The sequence below is a fragment of the Rosa chinensis genome, chromosome 6 (assembly GCF_002994745.2).
Source record: "Rosa chinensis cultivar Old Blush chromosome 6, RchiOBHm-V2, whole genome shotgun sequence".
Lineage (NCBI taxonomy): Eukaryota > Viridiplantae > Streptophyta > Magnoliopsida > Rosales > Rosaceae > Rosa > Rosa chinensis.
Window position 1 is genome coordinate 49,386,695 of NC_037093.1, and position 26,204 is coordinate 49,412,898.

The window sequence follows — 26,204 nt, forward strand, 5'->3', positions numbered from 1 at the left end:
TCATCCATTTCTTGCTCATGGGTTTCTGGGTTTGAAGCAAACAGAGATCTTAGAGCTATGTGTGACTTGAAACTCATTCAATTTCAGACCCACACTCTTCCAATTTCAGACCGAAACTCCTTCTATGGTAACCGAGTACGAACCTCCATCTTTCTCTCTCAACCTTGATTTTGGGTTCAGATTGGCAGTGTTGGGCTGAGGCTTCTGGCCCAACGAGGCCAGTTGGGGTTCACTTGAAATTGGCAGTTGATTAGGGTTTAGGGTGAGCGAGATGTTTAGGGTTTTGAAGGAGAAGGGCTTCGTTGCAGCCCCATCTCGTGTTGCTCATGTTGAGGTTTCTAAAGAAGAGAGAGCTCGAAGAAGGAAGAAGAAAGAAGAAGAGATGAACATATTGGGAGAAGGAAAAAAAAAGTGAGGGTATAATAAGCTTTTTGACGCGGAAGGAGTGCCACGTCAGCAAGTTAACCGATTTTTTGGACGGATTGTAACGGAATGGACCTATTGGTCCAAAATTGATAAGTACAAGGATTAAACATGTGAAATTAGAAGGACAGGGACTGAAGTGTTTTTTGGGTAAAAGTTCAGGGAGTAAACAGCATTTAACCCTTAATTTTTTTTTTCCGTGATCTTAAACTACCAGTGTCATGCCAACATAATTTGCCTTATCCCCATTGACCTCGCTTGGTGAGGCAAGTTTTGAAACTGTACCATGATATGAAGTTTCCAGTCCTTTCGTGAGGTCAAGGGATTGATCACTTGATCTGCAATTTCCTCAACTTACTGCTAAGAACTATGACTACTTTGTGATGCGCTACATGAGAGATACATTTGAGGATAAGGATTTATCATTTGCCAACAAGGTACACTTAATTATAAGCTATACACCTGTTTTCATTCACTTAGTATTCTATATGTGTTTGAATGATCTGTTTGGTACTGTTGACCTACACTTTATATAACTTGGGTTTGTTACTTGAAATCGTTTCAGTGGGAGATGAGAAGCAACCTTGTGTATTGCCAAGAGGACATTGATGTGATGCGGAGTGAGTGGCCAAAGTTTTCGTCAAGTCATATATGTAGGAGCTAATTAGTGGTAGGTTGAAGGAAACATATCACTTTGTTAAGTTCTGCTGATACATGCATATGAATGATTGTAGCAGATGCATGTATATATGCATATATGGTTTTGGAATAAGTGGAAGTCTTCTGCTGTTTTCAACGGTGCATCTAGAATGGTTTCTTTACTTATAGAATGCAACTATATGTGTGTGTGTGTGTAATACCATGGTGTTCTATTGTGAAATGGTATATTAAAGTGATGAAAGGAAGACCGAGAATTACTTTGTTGGTTAAGTTTTTGACTAGGACAAATGGTGTTTTGAAGCATGCATTGTTTTGACAGACATGTGCTTTGGGAATTCCGTATTTCATATCCATTTTGGTTCCATTAGCTGATCTTAATGTTTCTTTAGTTTTTTCAAAATATTTAGAAGGTATTAGACCTTCTTATATGTAGTTGAGATCTGCACTTGAATCAATAAGTGTTGTTGTTATTAATTGAAGGTCTTTGATTTTAAGGTGTACTTCGGCATACCATTTTTTGAGTTGGATTTGATGCATAATACTAAGGGTTTTTTGCTCAGATGATTCTGCATCGTTTTACTCAGATAGTTCATTGTTGTAGGGTTTTTGGTAGGATGGTGTATTTTAAGGAATTGATTATCTATTTTAAGAATATTTAAATCATGTTTGATTTTGTTTGTTGTCATGACTGATTTCTAAATTTAGTTTTTTTGTAATGATTGTATTTGTGTTTTAATTGTCTTTATTTCTTGTTGTAAATCTTGAATTGTTATTTCTTTTTTTACTAGTTTTGAATTTGTCAAAGGTGGAAGTGAAGCAAATTCTTTACTGAGGAATGTTAACAATATTTTCCTGTGTGATTAATTTTTTCAACTTCTTGAGGTATTCAGATTTTAATTCTTGGTTATCGATTTTTGCAATTAGGTCGATTAATAATGATTCTTGTTCTTGTTTAGAAAGAACATTTATTGTTTTGCAACAAGTATCTTTGCCCAAAAGTGATATCTAGTGAAAAATGTTCATTAGAATCAGCTGAGATGAAAGATTCTATTGATGTAAAATTATTTTCACTATGTTCATTTTCAGAATCAGTGTTTCTTAATTCTAAAATCCAGGTAAGATTTTCACATTCTTCATTACTTATTTTTAATTGTTTAATAGTATTTTTTACCGGGCAATTATTTGCAAAGTGACCTGTTTTGTTACATTTATAACATTTGGTTTTACTTTTGTCAGAAAATTTTCTGTTTGGGTGGCCAGGGTTTTCGGAAATTTTTTTAGAGTAAAATTTGTTTGGTTTGAAATTATTTTTGTTTCTTGAGTAAAATTTATTGGGAGTAAATTTTCATTTTGTATGATGATAATCAAATTCATTGTTTTTCTTTTTATGTCGGCGTGATGGAGGTAGAGGTAATAGACCATATTGTTCACAAAAGTTGCCTAATTCATATTTGGCTGTTTTCTTATCTGATTTTACTTGAGAATTTAATTTCATGTCTATGCACATTTTTAATCCTATCTTTTTGAATAATTGTAATAATATTTCCATAAGTAAGGCTATCGTAATTAATGTGCCCTATTTCATTACTCAGGACTTGTCAAATTTTGTGAGCAAATAGTTGGGGCAAGCTATTTATGAATTTTTCTTTCCAAAAGGGTTGGTTACTATCATCTCTAAGCATAGCTCTAGAAATGAAAACATCTTTATACATTTAAAATCACTTAAGGTTGAACATCTGGGATTGCTAAGTTGATCATGGATTCTAGAGGTGATGTGGCTAGGTCTGCCTATGAAATGTTGAATAATTGTGAATGGCCGACTAAGTGTACTTAGTTGAGGGTTTATTTGAGGAACAACCTCAAAGTCAGTAGCTTTGGGAGATGTTTGTTCCTCATCTAAAACTTGTTAAGTTTCAGTTTCTACATAACTGGGGTAACTAACATGAGAGGTGGTTTTAATATTTTTAATTTTTAGTTTTTGTAATTCTTCCTCTAATTCTTTTATTCTAATATTCTTTACTTCTTTATCTAGGTCATAATCTTGTCTTGACATAGTTTCGGCGGAGGTGGAACAGGCAAAAGAATGCCTTGAAGCTGTGAAAGAATGCCTTGAAGATTGTCCTAATTCATGGATCCTAAGATTTTGACTTATTGACTTGGTTCATATACTTTTGCAAGCGTACGAATCGTTGTTAAGTAAGGGAAGTATTTGGACCTTGATTATCGTACTCGGGGATTAGGCGTTGGACCTAATCAAGGTAATTGGCGCTAGAATAATTTAAAAGCATACAATGAAAAATAAAAATAAAATAAAGCAAAATAATATTCACAAGGCACCAAGCCTCGACAATGCTCGGCTTAGCTCACACTAAGCCTAATCAAAGCCACTAACTTGGAGCCCAAATGAGTTATGCACAATGGAAGGTAGAATTTTGTTTGGGAGTTTTGAATTGAGAATTAACTAAATTAAAGTAAACTAAAATAAAAGTAAACAACTAATTATCAAGCAAGAAATTAAATTTCGATTTTCAAATTAATGGGAACATGGGAGTGTCGGGTGATTCATACTAACTATCTTCAAAATATCGATGCCAATTTCACAAATGCATGCATTTCCTATATGTGTCGAGTCCCGTATCTAGTACCGGTCAAGGCTACTAAACCAATTATCCTTTCGGTGTATCGATTATGCCGGTTAGGGCCACAATCAACTCTCTAATTTGGGCATTACGCCGGTTAAGGCCGCAATATTCAAAATTAGAGGCCTAGAGAGCAAGATAATAGAGACCCAAGCAATCTTAGCTACAATTAAGCTAGCTAATGGTTACCACACTTAAATCTTAGATGCCACAAGATTAATAAGTTGTCAATTTATCAATCTATTTATCACAATTGCCCACAACATAATTTCAAAGGGTGACAAAGCCTAGAAACATGCTTCTAAGGACTAATAAATTCGGATTTAAAGCATACACAATGGAAATTGCATTTATTTCATTTAAAGCATCAATATTTACACAAGATGAGTTAGGGCTTCACAACCCTAACTCCCAAAATTAAACTACTCACAACCCATACAAGAATCCATCAACAAAAGTATATAAAAATTATGAAATAGATAATAAGAAAGAGAGGGGAGAGTTAGCTTGGTCACTTCTAGCTATGAGCTAGTATGAATCAAGCAATTTTTTCACCCAACTACCCAAATTAAGGTATGGTACTTTTGATGATGATTCCCTTGAGGCCTTAAGTGAGTCCCAAAAAAATGAAAATTACAAAAAAGAAGAGAGTGAGTGGTGATGGGTGAGAGAAATGAGAAGGGATAATAAATGGGGTGGTGGTGGTGTGTGTTGCTGCACTGTTGAAAAGAAGGAAGAGAGAGGAAAGGGAAAATGGGGTCTCTGGCTTTCGCTGCACAAGAGAGGAAGAGGAATGGGTTAATTCAACTGAGTGGCTGGGATAGTTTCGTGAGAAAGAGGAAAGGAAATGGGACAAATGGCATGGTTGCAATGGTTGAGGGGGAGGGAGTGACGTCATGGCTGGTTAATCACAAATGGCATGGCTACAAGGAAAAGGGAGAAGCACGTGGAGCTGCTGACTTTACTAAGCTTGATTAATCAAATAATTGGTTAATTAACCAATTAGTTAATTGGTTAATTAATTGATTATCTGCCAATTCATTTAATTATGTCTCCTTTGCTTTTTCTTGTTTTTTTTTTTTTTCTCTTCTTCCTTTGCTTTTCCCGAGCTCAAGCCAAAGATTTTCACGTATTTTCTTGCATTGACTCATTGACCATTGTTGACTTTTCGTCTTTTTTTGTCGATAACTCCAATTAGCTCCATTTTTGCATAACTTCCGAAATCCGCAACTCCGCTTATTTACTACAAAATAAATAAAAATGGATTAATTACATAATAATTGATTTGAGGATTAACTTATTTATAGTGTTTTAGATACAATTATATGCATAAAAATGCATGTAATCACACCCCCACACTTGAACTTTGCTTGTCCTCAAGCAAACTAAAATGAAATTTAATCCAAAAATATACTAACTCACAAACATAAAGATAATGTAGTATTAGCCTTTCCAACCATAGCCCTCAGAGAACTAATTATGTACATGACCATGAAGTAGACATAAACACAACATAAGATTTTTGAATTTGTAAGACAATTAAGATGCATGTGTAATAGATGCTCAAGTATATGCATATGTGACCATGTGTCAAATTAATCCACCATAATTAAATAGGCATATAAAAGACCCAACATAACCCGCTAAACACACATAGGTTCACTAAATATTACCGCTCAAGTGTTTAGGGGCTATATGTGTTTCACTCAAAAATGATTTCATAACATGCGCTGCCATATGCTTGCTCTTCGATCTCATCTCCGTTAGGTAGCTCACAACATTCAAGATTAAGAGGCCTTTTATTTGGTTGTAATGGGGCTAAGGGCAAGTGGCTAATAGAAATGAAGGATAAGGAAATACAAAGTCCATAGAAATCGGTGAAGCAGCTCTCTCTTGTAGAGATTTAAGACTTTTGCTTTCGAATGCTAAGTCACTCACTATAAAACCCAATGTACAACCCACACAATACTACGTAATACTTTTTTTTTTTCTTTTCTTTTCTTCACACAACTTACTTTTTTTTTAATTTTTTAATTTTTTTTTCCTTCTACTTTTCTTTTCCTTGAACTTTCTTTCTATTTTCACAAACTTTCTTCTCTCTTTTTTTTTTGAGAACTTTCTTTTCTATACAAATCACCCCCATACTTATTCTTTTGTAACCTCACACTTTTTGACTTTTTCTTTCTTTTGAAGCACTCAAACATAAAGTCATTCTCTCGAATCACTTCACCAACTACCATGGAAGGGTGGGATAAAAGTTTTTAAGCTAGGTAGGAATTTGTGGTGCGAATGAACAAAAAGGCTAACTATATACATAGGCTCAAAGTGGCAATCTAGTGGTAAATATCTTTAGGCACATGCTTCTTTGGCCCTGGTGGTATTAACCTAATTGCCTCAATCCTTTCTATCCTGTCGTAAGCTAAAAGTAGCCTCGAGAGATCTCAAGCAAGTTCTAGATACGCAATGTCATGAAATTGTACACACATGAAAGAATAAGTGAATGAACGATGCATACACTATAGATATAGGCAGTGGCGGAACTAGAAAATTATATGTGGGGGGGCCGAAAAATGATGAAGTATTTTTGACAAAAAAATCTATTATAAAAATTAATTTAACATATGATATATTTATCAGTTGTAAATCAAGCTTTAATATTTTAAGTTACGTATTAATGTTTTCTTTTACAGCATTCATTTAGATCTTCTTTTTATTTTTTCACAAGCATTTATTAATAGATTAGATAAACAAATTGTGTGAAATATATTATTATTTCTTATTGCTTTCATCAGTTCATGCATAGCTGAGTAATTGAGGGAGCCATGATTATGGTCTCAATCTCATTAAATCCACAACCAATTACATATGCACACATGTATATTTTCAGAAGTTTGGGGGGGCCAGGGCCATCTCCCGCCCCCATGTAGTTCCGCCTCTGGATATAGGCACAAAAGCTCACAAATAAGGGCATGCAAGTCAATCAAATCATGTATATGCTTCTCTAATTATGATGAACCAACCTAACCATAGGCTATGTGCACACATATAGTCAAGCATAGATCACATATACGCTTAATCACAAGACAAATTCAAAGTCCTAGATCATGCTCAATCTACCCACAATCACAACAAGTTAAGTCTACGGCTCGTCATTGGGGTTGGAAAAGGCATTAACCACTAAAATATAATTACAAAAAGCTAATCTAAAAAAAAAACAATTTTTTTTTCATAGGCACACAAATTAACTATGAAAATGAAAATCTAAATGATTTAGAAGAAAAGATACAGAAAACCCCCTTTGTAGACACCTCCATTGCTCACGACCCTTGGAGAAGACCAATATGAGACACCAACCTCAAGGCACAAGGCCTTGACTTCCTTAATGTATGCTCCAAGCTAGCTTTAGGTGCTCATGAAAAGATCAACTCCATTTAAAACATAAATGTCCTTGAGCAATACGTCACACAACAACCACTTCAAAGAATAAGGAAAAGAGTCCTCCATTAAGCACATGGTCTTGACCACATCCAACACACCTCCCAATAGCCCAATAATGGCCTCCACTGAAGAATTGAAGTGCAAGAAGTCCAACCAACCCGAGTGAACAAAAACTAGTGAGTGCAGAAAACTTCTAGCAGTGACCTTTCTGTCTTCATATACCCATATCTCAAAATCAGAAATAGATAAGTATGTGAGACTTCATGGAATAGAAAGTAGACTTAGAGAGCTTTGTATCCATATAAAGTAAGCCACCTATATCCAAATGAGATGAAAACCAAAGCTGGTCAAAATTGTTGATCTGTCATGAAGTCTTTTGCTGACCCTCAGTCACCAAAACAGAAATATCTGAAGCTCCAGAGGCGAAAAGAGGGTGAGACGAATGGCAGATGAAACTAGACTCAATGACTTATCTTTTCCTGGAATTTCACAGAAAAATAAATTCTGAGTCAAAAATCATTGGCCTCAAAATTCACAGATCTTTTATACAGTTTCTGCTGTGCTCTGTTTCTAACCTCTGCCACTTGGAACACAAAATATGAAGGTAGGAAGGTTCAAATTAAAAACCGTTGTTTCAACATATAGAAGACATGTGAAGATATATCTCTAAATTTTTTTAACTCCAAATAGCTTTATATGTAAAGGGTGTAGCTTCTCAAAGTCACTCTACAGTAGCTATCTCTGTTCTGACCTTCTTGCATTGACCACTAAATAACTTGAGTTCCAGTAATCCAAAGAGACTCAAATTTTGGCACAAGATAGAAGACACATAGAGTAATAGATCCAGAAAATTTCAGCTCAGAATAGCATGTATAATGGAGACTATAGTCACCCAAATTCAACCAAATATTTTGGACAGAAATTGCTCACCACCAAATTAATTCTCCTTCACATTTCAAAGTCCGGACACCTCCCATCCTCCAAAAAGATGGCTAAATAGCCTTATTGATGCAAAATGAACAAGAAAAAAGATATTTCAAAACTACCTAGGGTTGCCTCCCTAGAAGCGCTTGTTTTTAAAGACCCCAAGCTGGTCTATAGAACTTGGTCTCTTCAAGGTGGCTCTTTCTTTCCACCTCCACCCACACAAGCTTTAGTACTAGAACCTCCACAAGATGATGCAAGAAACTTGATATTCACCGGAGTGTTCCACTCAGGATATCCTTTCTTCTTCTTCTTTTTCAACCCACAAATCTCCTCTATTGTCTTGATTTGATTCTTTTGCTCCTCACTCAATGCAAGATCCTCATTCACATATATCTCATCAAGAGTAGAAATTGCAAACACTTGGCAAGGAGAGGAAGAATGAGAAACCAATGGCTCTTGGTTGTAGTGTGGGACTTGGTTCAATGGGCCCAAAATTCTATCTCTCTTTGCTTCATTGCCCTTGACCAAGTTAATAGAAAGCACACTTTTTACCACCTCCGGAGGGTAAATGGGTTTAAGCCTCTTGAGTAATACTTTTTCGCCCAATACCTTCATTTTGATAGTGCCCTTTTGAACATTAATTTTTATCCCCGCGGTCGCCATAAAAGGTCTACCAAGAATAATAGGTATGTCTTTGTCACAATGAGGTTCATCATCCATATCTAATACCACCAAATCCGCCGGTAAGTAGAACTTATCAACGTTGATTAACACATCTTCAACAATGCCCATAGCTCTAATAATGCTCTGGTCCGCAAGTTGTAAGTATATAGGAGTAGCGTTTATAGGACCAAGGTCAAGTTTCTGAAAAGTCTCAAAAGAAATAATGTTAACACTTGAACCAAGGTCCATCAAAGCTCTATCAAAGACTTTCTCACCAATAGTGCAAGAGATAGTAAAGCTTCCCGAGTCCTTGAGTTTTTAAGGGATCCGTCCTTGCAAGATAGCACTAACCTCCTCAGAAATCTCAAATCGCTCATCATTCTTTATCTTCCTTTTGTGGGTGCACAAGTCATTTAGAAATTTTGCATAAATCGGCATTTGTCGAATGAGCTCAATCAAAGGTATATTGGCATTGACCTTCTTCAAAATATCATGCACTTCGGACATCAAACCAACTTTCTTCTTCTTCCTACCCTTCTTTACATTTTCCTTTCTTGGCACATTAGGGTAGGGAAGTTGAGGTTCCGGTGTGCTCAAAGCAAGAGGTGGATCAAAGGTGAGACTCCCGGTGGTGCCCCTAGGGGTTGTCACGGTCCCACTAGGGTTCTTAACCCTCAAGGCCTCGCCTAGTGATGAGTAGACATGACCACTCCTATTCCTAGAGCTACCATGCACATATAGGTCTTCCTCCTTATTTCTCTCCTCTTTTTCGGTTGAAGTAGATGACTCAAACTCATAGGATGTGGGTCTAATATCATCAAGAACGTCCCTAAAGGTGTCATCGGCCTTAGATGGGTCCCTAGCCTTCATAGACTCACCATCTAATCTTGAGGCCGAGATATCCTCATCCCTAGAAGTGTTCTTTCTCAATAAAGCTCTTTCCTTGCCACTATCAATCAAACCATATTTTCTCGCATCATTCTCAAAGGATAAGAAATCATAACCACTATTAATAATAGCTTCTCCAGAAGGTACATTTTCTTCCCCTCAGGCTACCTTATCCACCCCCTTATTTCTTTCTTTTGCATTTAAAGTCACATCACCCACTCCATATTTACCAGAAGGTACATTTTCTTCCCTTCCAGTCCCATCCTCCTTATAATAAAAAGAATCATGATGTTTATGCAATTGGTCATCAACAACATGGCCAAGAGGTACATTTTCTTCTCTCTTGGCCCCATATGAGTGCAAATCATCATCATGCACAAATAAAGGATTTGAATGGAAACTAGAAGATGAGGGCATGTAAACATGATTATCATATACCTTTCCCGAACGTAAAGTGGTGACGGCATTGCATTCATGGACTTTTCCTCTTGGGTTTGGCTCCGGTTGTGAAGGTAGGGCTCCTTGTGGACGTGCTCCAAGCTCTTTTGCCATTTGACCCAATTGAATCTCTAACTTCCCCACACATTGTGCAAGTGAACTTTGACCTTGAGCGAGAATACTAAGAGTTTGATCGGTCTTTGCTTGGCTTTGTGTAAGAGAAGTATGACTTTGAGCTAGGGTGGCCAATATATCATCCATATGAGACTTCTTTGGTTCCGGTTGTGGTGCTTGCCTATTTTGAAATTTGGGAGGAGCATTTTGTGTAGGATTGGCACCTCCAAATGAATGGGAACTTTGACCAAACCCTTGAGTATCATGTGGGGCTCTTCCATAAGCATGTGCAGCACCAAAAGATGGCCCTTGGCCTTGAGAATTATAACTACATGCTTGCTGCCCATAATGATTTTGTCCACCAAATTGTGTGTTTCCATGACTGTGAGGACCAAAAGATGAAGAATTAAGGCCTTGATTCTCTCCATATGAATGAGAACCACCTTGGTGTGCATTAAAGGACCCTCCACCATCTTTCTATGAGAAATTTGGGTGGTTACGCCAACCCGGATTATATGTAGGAGAATAAGGATCATTTTGTGGTAGCCTTTGATAAGAATTAATAGCTCTAACTTGCTTCTTAGCAAATTCCGGAAATTGTGAAGCCAAGTGACAATCATGAGTAGAATGATTAGGGGACTCACAAATCAAGCAAAGATGTGAAGAAGACCTACCATTACCCTTTTGTGCTTGAAGAAGCATCTCAAATTTCTTGTCAATCTTTGCTTCAAGCCTTTCAAGTTTAGAATTCATAACTCCATCATCAATCTCTAGAAACATGAGAAACATCATATACACCTCTACCACGAGGCTCCATCATATACACCTCTACCACGAGGCTCCATACCAACTCGGCCTCTAGATGTAGTGTGGTCATCTCTACCTCCTCTTCTCCTTTGATGATTATCCCATTGACCGGATTGTGTAGCCACTTCTTCACAAATATCCCAACTGGCATTAGGACCTTTCTTTAGAAAATTTCCACCCGATGCATTATCCAATCTCCTTCTATCATCAATAATCAACCCATTGTAGAAAGATTCACAAAGAAGCCACTTGGTGAGTCCATGATGAGGGCAACCTAACTCAATATCTTTGAAGCGCTCCCATGCATCATAAAAAGTCTCATTATCCTCTTGAAAGAACTTGGTCAAGCTATCCCGCATATAAGTAGTCCGATGATGTGGATAATAAGCATTCAAGAAGACTCTTTGCATATCGGCCCAAGAGAGAATGGATCTTGGCTTAAGCTTATGAAACCATGTGCGTGCTTGATCTTTCAAAGAAAATGGGAACAATCAAAGCTTCAAACCTTCCAAAGTTAATCCTCCCAAGTGCATAGTGGAACATATGGCATCAAACTCAATTATATGATCATATGGCCTCTCACTAGCCATGCCATGAAAAGTAGGTAGAAACCGTAGAATAGACAACATGTTAGGCTTGATCTCAAAGTTGGCATTTGTCGGAGGAAGCACAATGCAAGATGGAGCATTTACAATGCTAGGACATGAATAATGGCTCAATGAAATCTCATCCTCATCTTGTGGTTCTTGACGCTCGTTGGCCATATCTACTACTCGAATAGGAGACCTAGAAGGTGCTTGTGAGCGATGTCTTGGTCTCCTAACTCTCCTTGTTGGTCTTCCTCCAGGTAGTCTTTGCAAAACACAACCACTTCTCAAATTGATGGGTAGTAGAGTATCGCTCATATACCTACAAAGGACCAATAAGAAATCGAGTATCTTAATGACCAAAATATAAGCAAGATAAGCACCAATTCAACCCACGAAAAATTGACAAGTAATTAGAGGGGTGAAGAGAGAATTAAACACAAGTAGTACTAAATTTGACTAAACTAACCAAATCAAAATGAAAAATAAACAAAGAAACAAGATATATAAGTAAAAATAAAAATAAAAGTATGCTAAAAGTGACCCAAAATGCCAATTACCAAGGGATTAAGATCCGAAGACCCTAATCCCCCGCAACGACGCCATTGACTTGTTTCATATACTTTCGCAAGCATACGAATCATTGTCAAGTAAGGGAAGTATTTGGACCTTGATTATCGTACCTCGGGGATTAGGCATTGGACCTAACCGAGGTAATTGGCGCTAGAATAACTTAAAAGCATACAATGAAAAATAAAAATAAAATAAAGCAAAATAATATTCACAAGGCACCAAGCCTCGGCAATGCTCGGCTTAATCAAAGCCACTAACTTGTAGCCCAAATGAGTTACGCACAATGGAAGGTAGAATTTTGTTTGGGAGTTTTGAATTGAGAATTAACTAAATTAAATGTAAACTAATATAAAAGCAAACAACTAATTATCAAGCAAGAAATTAAATTTGGATTTTCAAATTAATGGGAACATGGGAGTGTCGGGTGATTCATACTAACTATCTTGCAAATATCGATACCAATTTCACAAATGCATGCATTTCCTATATGTGTCGAGTCTCGTATCTAGTACCGGTCAAGGCTACTAAACCAATTATCCTTTCGGTGTATTGATTATGCCGGTTAGGGCCACAATCAACTCTCTAATTTAGGCATTACGCCGGTTAAAGCCGCAATATCTAAAATTAGAGGCCTAGAGAGCAAGATAATAGAGACCCAAGCAAGCTTAGCTACAATTAAGCTAGCTAATGGTTACCACACTTAAATGCTAGATGCCACAAGATTAATAAGTTGTCAATTTATCAATCTATTTATCACAATTGCCCACAACATAATTTCAAAGGGTGACAAAGCCTAGAAACATGCTTCTAAGGACCAATAAATTCGGATTTAAAGCATACACAATGGAAATTGCATTTATTTCATTTAAAGCATCAATATTTACACAAGATGAGTTAGGGCTTTACAACCCTAACTCCCAAAATTAAACTACTCACAACCCATACAAGAATCCATCAACAAAAGTATATAAAAATTATGAAATAGATAATAAGGAAGAGAGGGGAGAGTTAGTTTGGTGACTTCTAGCTATGAGCTAGTATGAATCAAGCAATTTCTTCACCCAACAATCCAAATTAAGGTATGGTACTCTTGATGATGATTCCCTTGAGGCCTTGAGTGAGTTCCAAAAAGATGAAAATTACAAAAAAGAAGAGAGTGAGTGGTGATGGGTGAGAGAAATGAGAAGGGATAATAAATGGGGTGGTGGTGGTGTGTGTTGTGGCACTGTTGAAAAGAAGGAAGAGAGAGGATAGGGAAAATGGTCTCTGGCTTTCGGCTGCCCAAGAGAGGAAGAGGAATAGGTTAATTCAACTGAGTGGCTGGGATGGTTTTGTGAGAAAGAGGAAAGGATATGGGACAAATGGCATGGCTGCAATAGTTGATGGGGAGGGAGTGACGTCATGGCTGGTTAATCACAAATGGCATGGCTGCAAGGAAAAGGGAGAAGCACGTGGAGCTGCGACTTTACTAAGCTTGATTAATCAAATAATTGGTTAATTAACCAATTAATTAATTGGTTAATTAATTGATTATCTGCCAATTTATTTAATTAAGTCTCCTTCTTTGCTTCTTCTTGTTTTTTTTTTCTTCTCTTCTTCCTTTGCTTTTCCCGAGCTCAAGCCAAAGATTTTCACATATTTGCTTGCATTGACTCATTGACCATTGTTGACTTTTCGTCCTTTTTTGTCAATAACACCAATTAGCTCCATTTTTGCACAAGTTCTTCCAAAATCCACAACTCCGCTTATTTACTACAAAATAAATAAAAATGGATTAATTACATAATAATTAATTTGAGGATTAACTTATTTCTAGTGTTTTAGATACAATTATATGCATAAAAATGCATGTAATCATTTATTCTAGGATTATTAAAGTTGATTCTTACTGTGTCATCATTGTATTGTTGGATAGAGTTTAAATCAGATAGATTATGCTATATATTGATAGGTTGGTTCTCACTAGTGAGAGACCATTCAGAAGGGAAATGGACATCAGACCATCTGATTATATGTGGAACTCTAATATTAGCATTTTCTCGACTACTTTGAATTAAAAAAGTTTGATCTTTTGGGCTTTTACTTATAGCTTGAAAATTCATATTTGTACCAGTAACTTTATAATGGATTCTATAAATTAAGGCTAAGGGTTGGATTCCCTCTAGGACATGGTATCCTAAAGTTTTAATATTTAAAATTAAAGCTTTTAGGACAAAATACTATTTACTCCATATACTTATAGAGTCTCGATGTTTCAATTTTACATAGATGCTCACTAAACTCTCTAATTTCACACAAAAAGTCCCTGCCGTCAATTTTCAATCCAAAATTCCGTTATCTTGCTGACGTGGCATTCATTTCACACTGAAATAACTATTATTCTCTCACCTTCTCTTTTTTTATTATTTATTTGTTCTCTCTTTTTTTGTTTATTGTTTAAACATTTTCTTCTTCCAGCTCTCTCTCTCTCTCTCTCTCTCTCACCCCTCCTTTTGCCTCCAAAGAAGAAGCAGCTGTAGCAGCAGCCCAAGAGGCGGAGCTGCAAACCCCAACTAGCCTTTTCAAGCCAGAAGCCTCAGCTCAATTAAAAAAACTAGCCTCCTCCATCTGACATTCTGATAAACCCGAGTTAGATAGAGAGGGGTGCTGGTGCTTGTCGCCATGACGGGGATGATGGATGGATGGTGGGATGGCCAGCACTTGCTTGGGTTTGCAGTGAAGATGAGTACAGAGACGAGAGAGATGGGAAGAAGAAGAGGTTAAAAGGAAAGAGAGGACAAAAAAGAAAAAGAAAAAAAAGGAGACCGACCTCTCCCCAACCCGTTTTGCAACGACGGGCGATCCAACAATTTCTCCATCTTCTGGCCACGGATGGATGCCTGACTGGTCTGGTTGACTCGTCTTGGTGGTACGATGCGTATCTCGGTAGTCTCTGCTTCAAAATACCGGTGATTGCGGCAAGTGGAAGCCTGAAAAGTTTTTGGGATCACCAGCGGGTTTTCCGGTTCTAGCCAAATCGCGATGCCGTACCTAATTCAGAGTCTTCCTCTCGATCTCACCGATCTATCCATGGTGTTTATTTGTTCAGATGATGATTCAAGCGAGAGAATTGAAACGGGGAAGCTTTTGGATTATTACGGCAAGTTTCCTTCCTTTTCTGGCAGCTCCATGAACGGCGACAAATAGGACATCATACACCATCACCTCATCGAGCTCTACATACTGGTACTCTTAGTTTTCACTTTTAGTTGGGTTTGCAAGAATTGAAGTTTTGGGGTTTTTGAGGTTATTGCGGGTTCATTGTTGGTAGATTTTGAAGTTCTTTGATTAGTTTTTTTTATTACGGATAAACTTTATAGCATAAATATGATTGTTGATTATGTTTGAATTTGAAATTGGAGAACTCAGATGATCTCTCTACAGAATAGTTGATGAAAGCAGGACAATACGTACTATTGCTATGGTTTGTGTGGTTTTGATCTTATTTCTAAAGCCTAAATGATGAAGGAAAAAAAAAACAAAAAATGAGAGAACAAATAAATAAATACTAAAAAAAAGAGAAGGTGAGGGTGTAGTAGTCATTTCAGTGTGAAAGGAATGCCACGTCAGCAAGATAATGAAATTTTGGACGGAAAATTGACAGCAAGGACCTTTTGTGTGAAATTAGAGAGTTTAGGGAGTATCTCGGTGAAATTCAAACGTCATGGACTGAAACATCGAGACCCTATAAGTATATGTAGTAAACAGTATTTTATCGAAGCTTTTAATAAGTGAGGTTCACTAAGGCTTATTGTAAATTTTGGATAGCAATCAAAATAGATTGGACCGTTGAATAGGCTTGACTCAATTATTTCGAGGGTACTATCATTGAAGTCAGTAAACCAGGAATCTCTCAGTTATGGAAGGATAGAGGCATTGAGACCTTTTCGGGTTAGTGGTTTGACGCCTATTTGAACCAAGCCTATGTGTAGGAAATTGTGACCATCTTTTTTGTGTTTTTTTATTGACCCAGGGCTAAATAATTGACAAGTTTCATGTTGTTTACTAATAGCATAAACTCAGTTCTGATAGATTATCAATGTTCCATTCGTATGTTTTATCAAAAAAGAAAGAAAACTGATTACTGGGATATGTACTGGGTTGAATACTGTTAATGTCTAAAAGTTCAGCGGTAGCTGAACCTCAGTGAACACGGATCCGATGGGCGGACCGCTACTTATGATATTCAGAGCTTTCGTTTACCTGTCAAATAAAATACAGAGGGCGTCAAAGGGAGACTGCGCTGGGCGGTCTTCTCTTCTCCGATGCCTAAGTTAGTCAATGTATTTATGTTGACAAAGTAACAGTAGCTAATTAGTTAATGAGTAATTAATGAGGAGAGAACCTTTTATAGGTGAGGAGGGAACCGATTTTCTCCATGTAATCGATGTGGGACTGATGTGCTTCAGTCCCCAGCTTCTGGAGCTTCTGATGCTAACTTGGCGCGGCGCGTGGCGGTGCGTCAACGGTGATATGGGGGTGAGCTGGGGCTTAGGCGGTAGCCTGTTTGGTTGTGTTTCCGTAGGTCACACAGTTGGCAGTAGTTGGTACCGCTGGCGATATCATGAGTGTGGCTCATTATAGCTAATTATGCTTGCAAATGCTCATGTAAGTACAAGTCCCCCAAGTCCCCAATCAAGGAGGGCAATCTTGGTTGGGGAGTTACATAGCGGTTCGAAGTATTACTTCCGCTAGACTTGCAAGAGCATACACTACTAGAAATATGGGCTATAAGGACACATTTTTATCAAAGTGTCCTAATAACCTTATGAGGACACGACTAAAAAAACAGGACCAAACTTTGTTGACCCACCCATTTTCATTTGCCAAAAGTTAAGGTGGCGTTCGGTAACGTTTTCAAGTCATCTTTTTCATTTTATAAAATGAAAATGGCTTGAAAATGCGTTCGTTGGTCTGTTTTCGAAAATGCGTTCGTTGGTCTGTTTTCAAAAATGCAGAAAATAATTTTTGAAAATAATTTTTTATTTTACTCGTAAAACAGGAAAACGACAAATAGACGTTTTCACATTTTCATTCTCATATTTTAGAAAACACGGAGATATATTTCCAAAACAAAGAAAAAAAAGATTGCGCTCTCTTCTTCCATATTCTCACGTCGCTATCTTCTTCTTAGGTCTCTCTCTCATCTCTAATCGCAATCTTCTCTCATTTTTTAAAATTATTTTCGGAATAAGCTACCGGACACATTTTCGGATATCAAAAATCCAATCTTGTTTTCTCGTTTTTATTTTCAAAATCGATTTTTGAAAAATCATTTTTAAAAACGTTACCGGACAAGCCCTTACTTCCCACCTTTTTTCCCCCACACAAATTTGCACTTTGGCTTCTATTTTTAAGTTGACCTACGACCTACCCTCTCTCTGCATCTCTTCTGGTCGAATTCAGTCACCACAGACGATGGTATTCTCTCTCTTATCAATCTGTGTGTTAGGGTTCTGGGTAACCTAAATTAATGGAGCAGCGCAGAGAAAATGGAGAGAGATGGAATCACCGTTTAAGGCGGATGCGTTGAAAGGGAAGGTGGCTTTGATAACGGGAGGCAGGTCGGGTATTGGGTTTGAGATTTCGACCCAGTTCGGGAAACATGGAGCGTCTATTGCAATTATGGGGAGGAAGAGGCAAGTGTTGGACTCTGCTGTGTCTGCTCTCCGTCTTTTAGGATTCCGGTACTTTCTTGGTTTCAAGCACTTCATTTTTGCATCTACTTATCTGGGTTGTTTTTATTTATTTATTTATTTTTTTACATAATTGTGTTTCTACTTTGTGCATTTGTTATGTGGTTGATTGGTTATGGGTATTGAATTTCTGGGGATTGCTTTGGTGTTGACTTTACTGAAATGGATCATATATTTTGAGTTGAAAAGGTGTGCGAGTAGTTTTAACCTGGGGATGGAGGAGGAAAATATTATGTCAATGGACTGAAACCAACAGTTCAAAGTTGGAAGGTCTGCAAATCAACCAAAGAAGAATCTGTCTTCACTGCAACATTGACTATCTCTGCTGTATGTTTTAGTATGAGGCTCTTTTGATATGTCCAGAAATCATTATGGTGATATCTCTCTGCTCTGCTTTACCACAGACGGGTATTTCGCTATGCTCTGCTTCTCGATCTTGTTTTCTTCATGATTCCCCGTTGGTTTGCTTTCACCAGGATCTAAGAGTTTTCTCCGATCGAAGTGTTGATGGGCGGTGGCTTTCTTCTCTATCCAAATCAGAATTAGGTGGTATGTCAGATTTATATTCATTAATTATGTGGATGAGATCTTAGAGGTTTAATTTTGTTTTCAACTACTCTTCTGCAGATGCCAAGCCTCATCGTCCCGGAATGTGATGATTGAGAACATTGACAAAGTGTTGGAGGGAGGTGATTGGTTGGAATTGCTGGTTGATAAAACTGCTAATATGCAAGGCAATACCTTTCGATTCCAAAAACAAGCTCGCTGTTTCAGAAGCACTGTTTGGTGGAGAAATGTTAAGCTCATGTATACATTCTATTCCAATCTAAAACCTTAGTTTGCTAAAGTTATACCTTGGAGTACTATGGATAGTGTTTTTTATATAGTAAGATAGAGCCTTGAGCTTTGTTGCTGTTTTAGAACTGTGAATGGATTTGAACTAGTACTGTTTGTGCATTGCCTGTGTAACTTACCAAATGCTTTGGATTTTGCAAGATTGCATTGATATTCCTTGTGAGTGCTTATTTATAGGGTTGTTTTTGTAGCATTACAGATTCGCTTGGACAACAACTTCAACTTCAACTGTTATTTGGTAAGTTTATTGTTTTTTTTTTTTCCTGATGACATCTATGTTTGCTGCAAGTTTGTACAGTTTGAAATTAGTTACCAGCTTTCCTATTCAATCATGAAGAATGTATGCTTTTGGTGTTATGACTTCAAATGTGGAATGAATATTTAAGGGATTATAGATTATCTTCTTTGTTCATTTTTAATTACTTTTAGAGTCTAAAAATTACCTTAAGTATTCTGATATTTAGTTTGATATAAGTTTATGATTTCTAAATGTTTTAGTTGACTGCAGGGAGGTTGCAGGGAGAGACATCGGCAGCAACTAGGAGAAGATCTGAGATTACTCTTGAGCTGGACAAGCATAATAACCAGGTAATTCGAACTTTGTCTAACACAATTATGGCCTTTTGTAAATTATGTTTTAGTTAATTTATCTAAATCCCTGTGAGTTCCTTAACAGCTAGGTTGAGTTATGTTATGTTGTTCAAGTGCTTTTAGGTGGTTTTAAGTTAGGGCATTATTAATCAGACAAGGTCAGGTATTTAAATAGGTAAGAAAAGGATTGTTTTATTTGTTAATCACCGTAGATATGTTGATGATGTGCTACTGCAGTGGTATTGCATGAAGTATGAGGATCACAGATTTGTGTAGAGATTTGTTAGATGAATTTTTGGACTAAAAGCATATATAGTTATATATATTGGGTTACGTGAAAGCAGCTGCACTTTTTCATTGATATTGTTGTAGAGTTTTTGACTTTGGAATCAATTTGTATGATATTTCTACTCTTTCAGTATTATTATGACAGTGACTATTAACTGATAGCAAATAGTAATTATGGAGGCCTAACATATTGGTGTCTTATTGAATTGGAGAAGAACCTGCAATGCATAATTTTGGTCATTATTCAATATTTGGAAGCTTAGCAAATAGTAATTCTATTTGCAGTTTTTGTATATGGATGAAGTGAAGCTTGCGAACTACTCAGCCTTAATGATGCTTTCGGTTGTGCAGATCAATACTATAAGGATAAATTCTCTTTGGAAGTTGGAGGTTATTGCAGTGATTAGAATGAAAGTTCAGTTTAGTAACTGACTAACTGTTAAATTAGGACAGAAGAGGTTTGAATCATAAACTTTTTTCCTTCTTTGTTTTGTTGATTTATAGGAAATGGACAGATCTAGATTTATGTAGCTGTAGGATTCTCAAAAGTGCTTATAAATCTTTCAAGTTCTAAATTCTGTCATCGGTTTGCCTGTTTCCAGTTTATGCTAATGGAAGCATTTGTTTGGACATCCTACAAAATCAGTGGAGCCCTATTTGTGATGTAGCAGCTATACTTACTTCCATTCAGGTATTCGATGTTGTTTCCATTGCTTGGTAATAATTAGTCATTTGATTTTTCGTCTCATGTTTAATTGTATCATGTCATAGGCTTGTAAATTGCTAAGGCACCATTTGTGAAATCATGGTTTATTATCTTTGAGTTCTGTTATTTATTTCATATATTCCTGAATCCTTCCTTACCTTGTTCAGTTGAATCTATAAGCAAAAGCCTTTGTAACGCAATAGCCTCTTTACGTAACTACATTAGGAAGGCAACGTTGGGTATACTAATTTGAGTCTCTCACTTCAAAAAAAGAATCTGAATTATCTGTGCACTTTTAAACATCTTAAGGAGGCCATAACTATTAAAAATTTCAAGTATATACACTCTGCCTCATTATCTCATTTAAAGAACAAGGGCTGTAGAAGCATGTAGATCATTGAGAATGGAAATAGCATTTGACACTAAACTACCACCTAGTTGATGGAAGAAGTTTTTCTAATTCATATTGTTTATCTGATTGCAGTCATTGCTGTGTGATCCAAACCTGAACTCTCCAGCAAACAATTAGAATGCTAGTGTAGTCTATCCCAAATACTCAATATCTTGAATTATTCTAATTCGTAATTGAGTATAGCTGGAAGATTTGAGATTGTATTGAACTGAATATTGCTAGTTTGAAAATTATTTTGGTTGACAAAGTCATATGTATTGTGATATGAACTTGAATCGGAGTATAAATCATATTTTTAATATATTTTTTTTGGACAATTTTTTAGTTTTAAGGACACGGTTTATGCGTCTTCTATTATATTTAAGGACATCTATTTTTGGATGTAAGGACACAACTCAAGTGTCCTCTTATACATATAAGGACATTGTTTTTGATAATATAAGGACACAAATCAAGTGTCCTCTTATAGTTACAAGGACATTGTTTTTGATGATATAAGGACACAATTCAAGTGTCCTCTTATAGATACAAGGACACTGATTTTTTACTTTTAAGGACACAGTTTAGGTGTCCTAGTAGGGAAAAGAGGACTCTTTTCCAGTGTCCTTGTATATGACTTACAATGACTGTTGGATAGAGGACTCTCTAAACCTTAAATGTATTAGATGACACTGTTCCAGTGTCCTTAAATGCAATTTTTTTAGTAGTGATAATTAGCATCAGTGCGTTGTCAACCATGGACTTACTGAGCAAACGCTTTGTACCCTTTCGGGTGGGTCCCTGCTAGGCCCCCCAGGGAGTCCCCCACTCCCCCGCTAAGATAGACCTCCGTTTGGTCGGTATATTGTTTGTTGAGGGGACTGAGCAGAGGGTGTTGGGTAGCGAGCCCAAACTTTGGTACCCAAGTGGCGGGGGTCAACGTGCCTGATCAGGGCTACCGTAGACTGTTGAAGTGTCCCCGTGTCCCGGAGAGACGCAGCCTGATTGTAAAGCCACGTAGTGGTCGTCGTCAAGACGAGGCATTGCCTTGGGAATCGCAGTTGGTGGAAGTCCCTCCGCTGATAGTAAGCGGAAGCAGTATTGCTGGGACCAACCTAGTGGTGGTCCAGTGAACGCAGTTGTGCTCCATTGCAAGATGCAAAGGGAGAAGTTCCGCTAGCAGAGTTGTGCTTAGTGGAGACTGCCTCACTTGCAAGATGATAAGGGAGAAGTTCCGCTAGCGGAGTTGCGCTTAGTGGAGACTGCCTCGCTTGCAAGATGACAAGGGAGAAGTTCTGCTAGCGGAGTTGTGCTTAGCAGAGACTGCCTCGCTTGCTGTTGACATAAAAGAGAGGGAAAACCTGGAGGTTTAACACTTTGTACTTTGTCTATTATCGTCGTCCTTAAGCCTTGCTCTGAGTTCTGAGAAGGTTCTGCAATCTCCGTGAAGCTGTTGATCTTTGGAAGATGAAGATCTCCTGAAGCGAAGACGAGCACCTTCGAGCATACCAGAGTTTTTGTCGTTGAGGTTGGTAACCCTAAATCTAGTTCCTGTTTTATTGGTTTTTTTTTTTTTTGCTTCTGTCGATTTCTGGTTTTTTATTGTTTCTCCAAGTGGTTTCTGGCACTTTCTGGTGTCCCTAAGGGTCTAGAGTTGTGTTTGGGGGTTGGTTTTGGGTGTTTGATAGGAGGTTGAGGATTCTTGCCCTGCTAGATGGTCGAATCTGGGTTGGAGTGAGTGCGTTTTGTTCTTGTTTTGGCACTTTCTGGGTTTTCTGGGGATGGGTATTCTTGATGTTCTTGGCTATAATCTGACATAGGCACAGTTTAGATCACTATTGAACTAACTCACCTGGGTTTTAGGGTTTGTGATGGCTAGCGTCATAGATATCTCGAGCAGTGAGGATTCCGGGTCTGACGTGTCGTTCAGCGTGGCAGATATGGTATTTATTAACTCGTTGCGTCCGTCTGCCCCTGCAAGAACCTCACTATCCGAATCGCTAGATATCGAGCTGCTACAAACCATACCTTGGGAGGTGGCAATGGGTCGTGTCGGTCGTGCGGAGAGCTCTAGGGTGGGGGAGGAAGCCGTGGCTCACCATAGGCTCGAAGAGCGGTTAGCGAGCAATAGCGCCGCTAGTGGTTCCGTTTATGGGGGAGAGACTGTAGCGTCCCGTATCTTAATTTACCCTTTTACTAGTCATTTGGACTGTAAACGACAACTATTTTCACTTTTACTGTCGTTTCAATACTTTTAGTGGCCCTAAAAGTTGACTTTTTGTTCGGGTCAAATTTGAGAAAATTTCCTTCATGAAAGTTGTAGAGGACGTTAAACCGAGCGCGTGCATATGTGGTACGTAAAAATCGGAGTTCGTATGTGAAAGTTATAAGTGAAAAGGTGAATTTACTGTTCATGGTAACTCTCTATATATAAGGAAACTTACCGAGGTAAGTTCCCATTTTCAGAACTTACCCCTACCCTCTCTCTCTCCTCTCCCTCTTCCCCCTCGTCGCCCTCCCTTTTTCTTTTTCCGATTTCTTCACCGTCCGGCGTCCGATTGACGTGATTCCAGTTGTCCTTAGACCGTCTCTTCCTCCTCCATACGATGGTATCAGTGGGTATCGGTGATTTGGCTGGAAAACCCCGAATTTATGCAATCATTGTTACTGTAGCAATTTGCTTTTCCGGTGAAATTCTCCAGTTTTCGGCTATCTCCGGCGGGGAAATCGGCTCTATTAGAAGCGTCTCGAGTCACTGATCATCTTCCCTCAAGACTTCTAGTTGAAATTTCCACGTTTGGAAGGTGAATTTGAAGGATTTCCAAATTGGTGGGTTTGTGTTCATCGGCAAAATCGGAGCACTTCAAGGTATTTTCTCACTTGGTCACAGTTATGAAAAATGCTTAGAATGTTGAGATGATTATGTGGTTGAAATTTGGTGGCCGGAGGAGGAGTTGACTGCCGCATGAACAGTGTCAATCGTGAATAGTGCGGTGCGTGAACAGTGGTGGCGTTTAAACAGTAATTTAAATTCTATTTTTTTTAGCTAGTTAAATCCTATAATTTTTGTAGAGGTTGAATATGTGAATTTGGTTGGAATTGGAGAAGTTTTTAATCGATTATGAATTTCTGAAAATTTAGGATTTCGATTATCGATTTACGAGAATCCGACTGTCGGATATCTCTCGGTTCTGCCTTGGAACTTTTAAATAAACGAATTGGTATTAGTGGTATAATTTGGGTTGCATCCGAGGAGAAGTGGAGATATAATTATGAGGAATTGATTTAGGAATCGTATTAATTTGTTGAATAACTATTCACGGAATATAATTGTGTACAGGGCGATGTACCGAACTATTGCTCGACGAACGAACTCGTATGCGTGATCGCCTGAATAGTACTGTGAGTGGACTTTTGTTTTAAATAATGATGCATGCGTTTATTTTCTTGAATTAATGCTTTATTTAATTAACATATTACTTTCCGAGCATATGAATTGATTTCGGAATTTGATTTCGATTTATCTCATGGATTTGTTTTCAATAATGATTTTCATGAAGTATTTATGATTTATACCGGTTGTGCATTACGGATATTAATTTGTTATGCTCGGATTTGAAATTATGATTTATGTTGTTTTTCAATAAAGTATTTTCCAGGGTATTTTCCAAAACGTAATATTAGTTCATTATTGAACTTCCTTGCTTATTCATTATTGACCCGAGAATATTTTGGCGTGTGGGACACGCCGTTGATTTATTGATCTTTCCTATTTATTTATCGACTTTCGATTTTGGCATTGGGAATGCCTTGATGATGATTTTAGAATTGGTTTTTTTTCGGTTTACGGGGATTACGATTTATTATTATTTCTCGCCTTTTTGCTATTGATTTGGAGATACTTTTGGCGTGTGGGACACGTCGTTGGAAATTCTTTTACGAGAGATGGGGGAAGCCTTATGTATTTTGGATTTACTGGATTTTCGGTTATGTTTCCCTGTGCTATACTGAGGGGTGATTTTATCATGCTAGCATTGATTTCCGCCTTTGTGGCGCGGTGATGGGATCACCATAGCCCTTCCGCCTTTGTGGCGCAGATTACTGTCTCTGTGACAGTGATTCTGTAGCCCGGTATCCTATCGCTACACTTAGTGGCGTAAGGGTATATTACGGGAGTTATGGGAGTATTTTAGCCTGGGAGGCTATCACCTGAGCCTGGGAGGCTCATTCGTATGGCTATCATCTTCCCCTACTTATACTATTTTTGACAAGCGGGGACTAGTCTGAGTTTTCTTAACCAGCGGGGCTGGTCTTATATTTTCGATTATTGAAATTTCAATCTTTTACTCTGTTGTTGTGGCTAGCGGGGCTAGTTGGTTTTTTTAGAGTTCCACGTTTTTCGGATTATTTTCTTAAGTGTTTTATAAATGTTGCATGCATCCGGATTTTATATATATCGAAAAATGTGGGAAAGTATGAAGTTTTATTTTGTTTTATTCATATTAAATTATTTATTTTTGTCCACTCACGCTAACGTGTTTTTCAATTACTTTCCCCTGGGCCCTTCGGTTTCAAATGCCCAGTTTGCAGGCGAAATTAATTGAGGTCGGGCGTCCATTAGAGTTGAGGCATAGACAACAGCGTGTCTTTCGCGTTTTTATTTGATTTAGGTTTTCCTTGATCACCCTTGCTATTAGATTTGCTCTGATTACCTGAGGAAATTAATGTTATTTAAGTTGTGTTTTGTGTCATATGATTTTGGTTGATGTTGTTTGGGGGAGTAGGGTGGCTCCAGGAGAGTAAGGATGTGTGATTTAGAAGTGTAAATTTTCTTTCTACAGGTTTTGGGTTGTCCACTTTAGGGGAAGTTCTGTCAAATTTTGGCAAAATTTCTTCTAAGGTGGGCCCCGCAGGTCCACTTCGGATTTCAGGGTGAAATCCGGGGCGGGTCCTGTCAGAGACTGGTGGGGAGGAGATCCAGTCAGCATGGGTTCTCTGTGACGGTACCCCTGTTGACGAGGCACCGGGGGAGGGAGGGGAGGCGATGACCGTTGCCGCCATAAACCAGTTGAAGCGAGTGTTTCGACTGCCAGGCATCATGAAGCTGTGTCCGTCGCTGAAGGACGAGAGATTGTCAATGCTGCCAGCGGGGCATGCTGCCATGCATGAGGCTATCTTCCACCAAGGAGTGACATTTCCCCTCCTGCCAAATCTCCAAATTTTGGTATGCGAGTTTGGCCTCGCCTTTGGGCAAATTTGCCTTATCATGTGGTGGTTGTTGATGACGATCAACTCGTTGTGGTGGTGTACGTAAGGCGCCAAAGTTGTAGTGGGCAGGTGAATCTGAGTCGCAGTCAGTGGCCGCCCAAGTTGATCGAGAATTTGAAAGATTCCATGTCTTACTGGCGGGGGATTTTTTGTGTTGCAGCCGCCGGATGGGAATACCAAACGGGGTCGAATGAGGGGGAGCTGACGTTCAGG

At 38.1% G+C, this 26,204-nt stretch overlaps 1 long non-coding RNA gene and 1 pseudogene across 4 annotated transcripts; both read left to right on the top strand.

The window, feature by feature from the left end:
- Window positions 1-11,252: 11,252 nt before the first annotated feature.
- LOC112174980 lies at window positions 11,253-11,365 on the top strand (annotated as a pseudogene).
- A 6,163-nt stretch (window positions 11,366-17,528) lies between these two features.
- On the top strand, window positions 17,529-21,013 carry LOC112173601. 4 transcript variants are annotated; one of them, XR_005801296.1, is made up of 9 exons: window positions 17,529-17,883; window positions 18,082-18,300; window positions 18,369-18,441; window positions 18,520-18,699; window positions 18,939-18,985; window positions 19,256-19,335; window positions 19,978-20,084; window positions 20,229-20,317; window positions 20,817-21,013. It is a non-coding gene; the product is annotated as an uncharacterized LOC112173601 (long non-coding RNA). The 4 variants fall into 4 exon arrangements; XR_002925615.2 differs by having other exon boundaries at window positions 18,082-18,441; window positions 19,912-20,084; XR_002925614.2 differs by having other exon boundaries at window positions 18,082-18,438.
- Window positions 21,014-26,204: the final 5,191 nt, after the last annotated feature.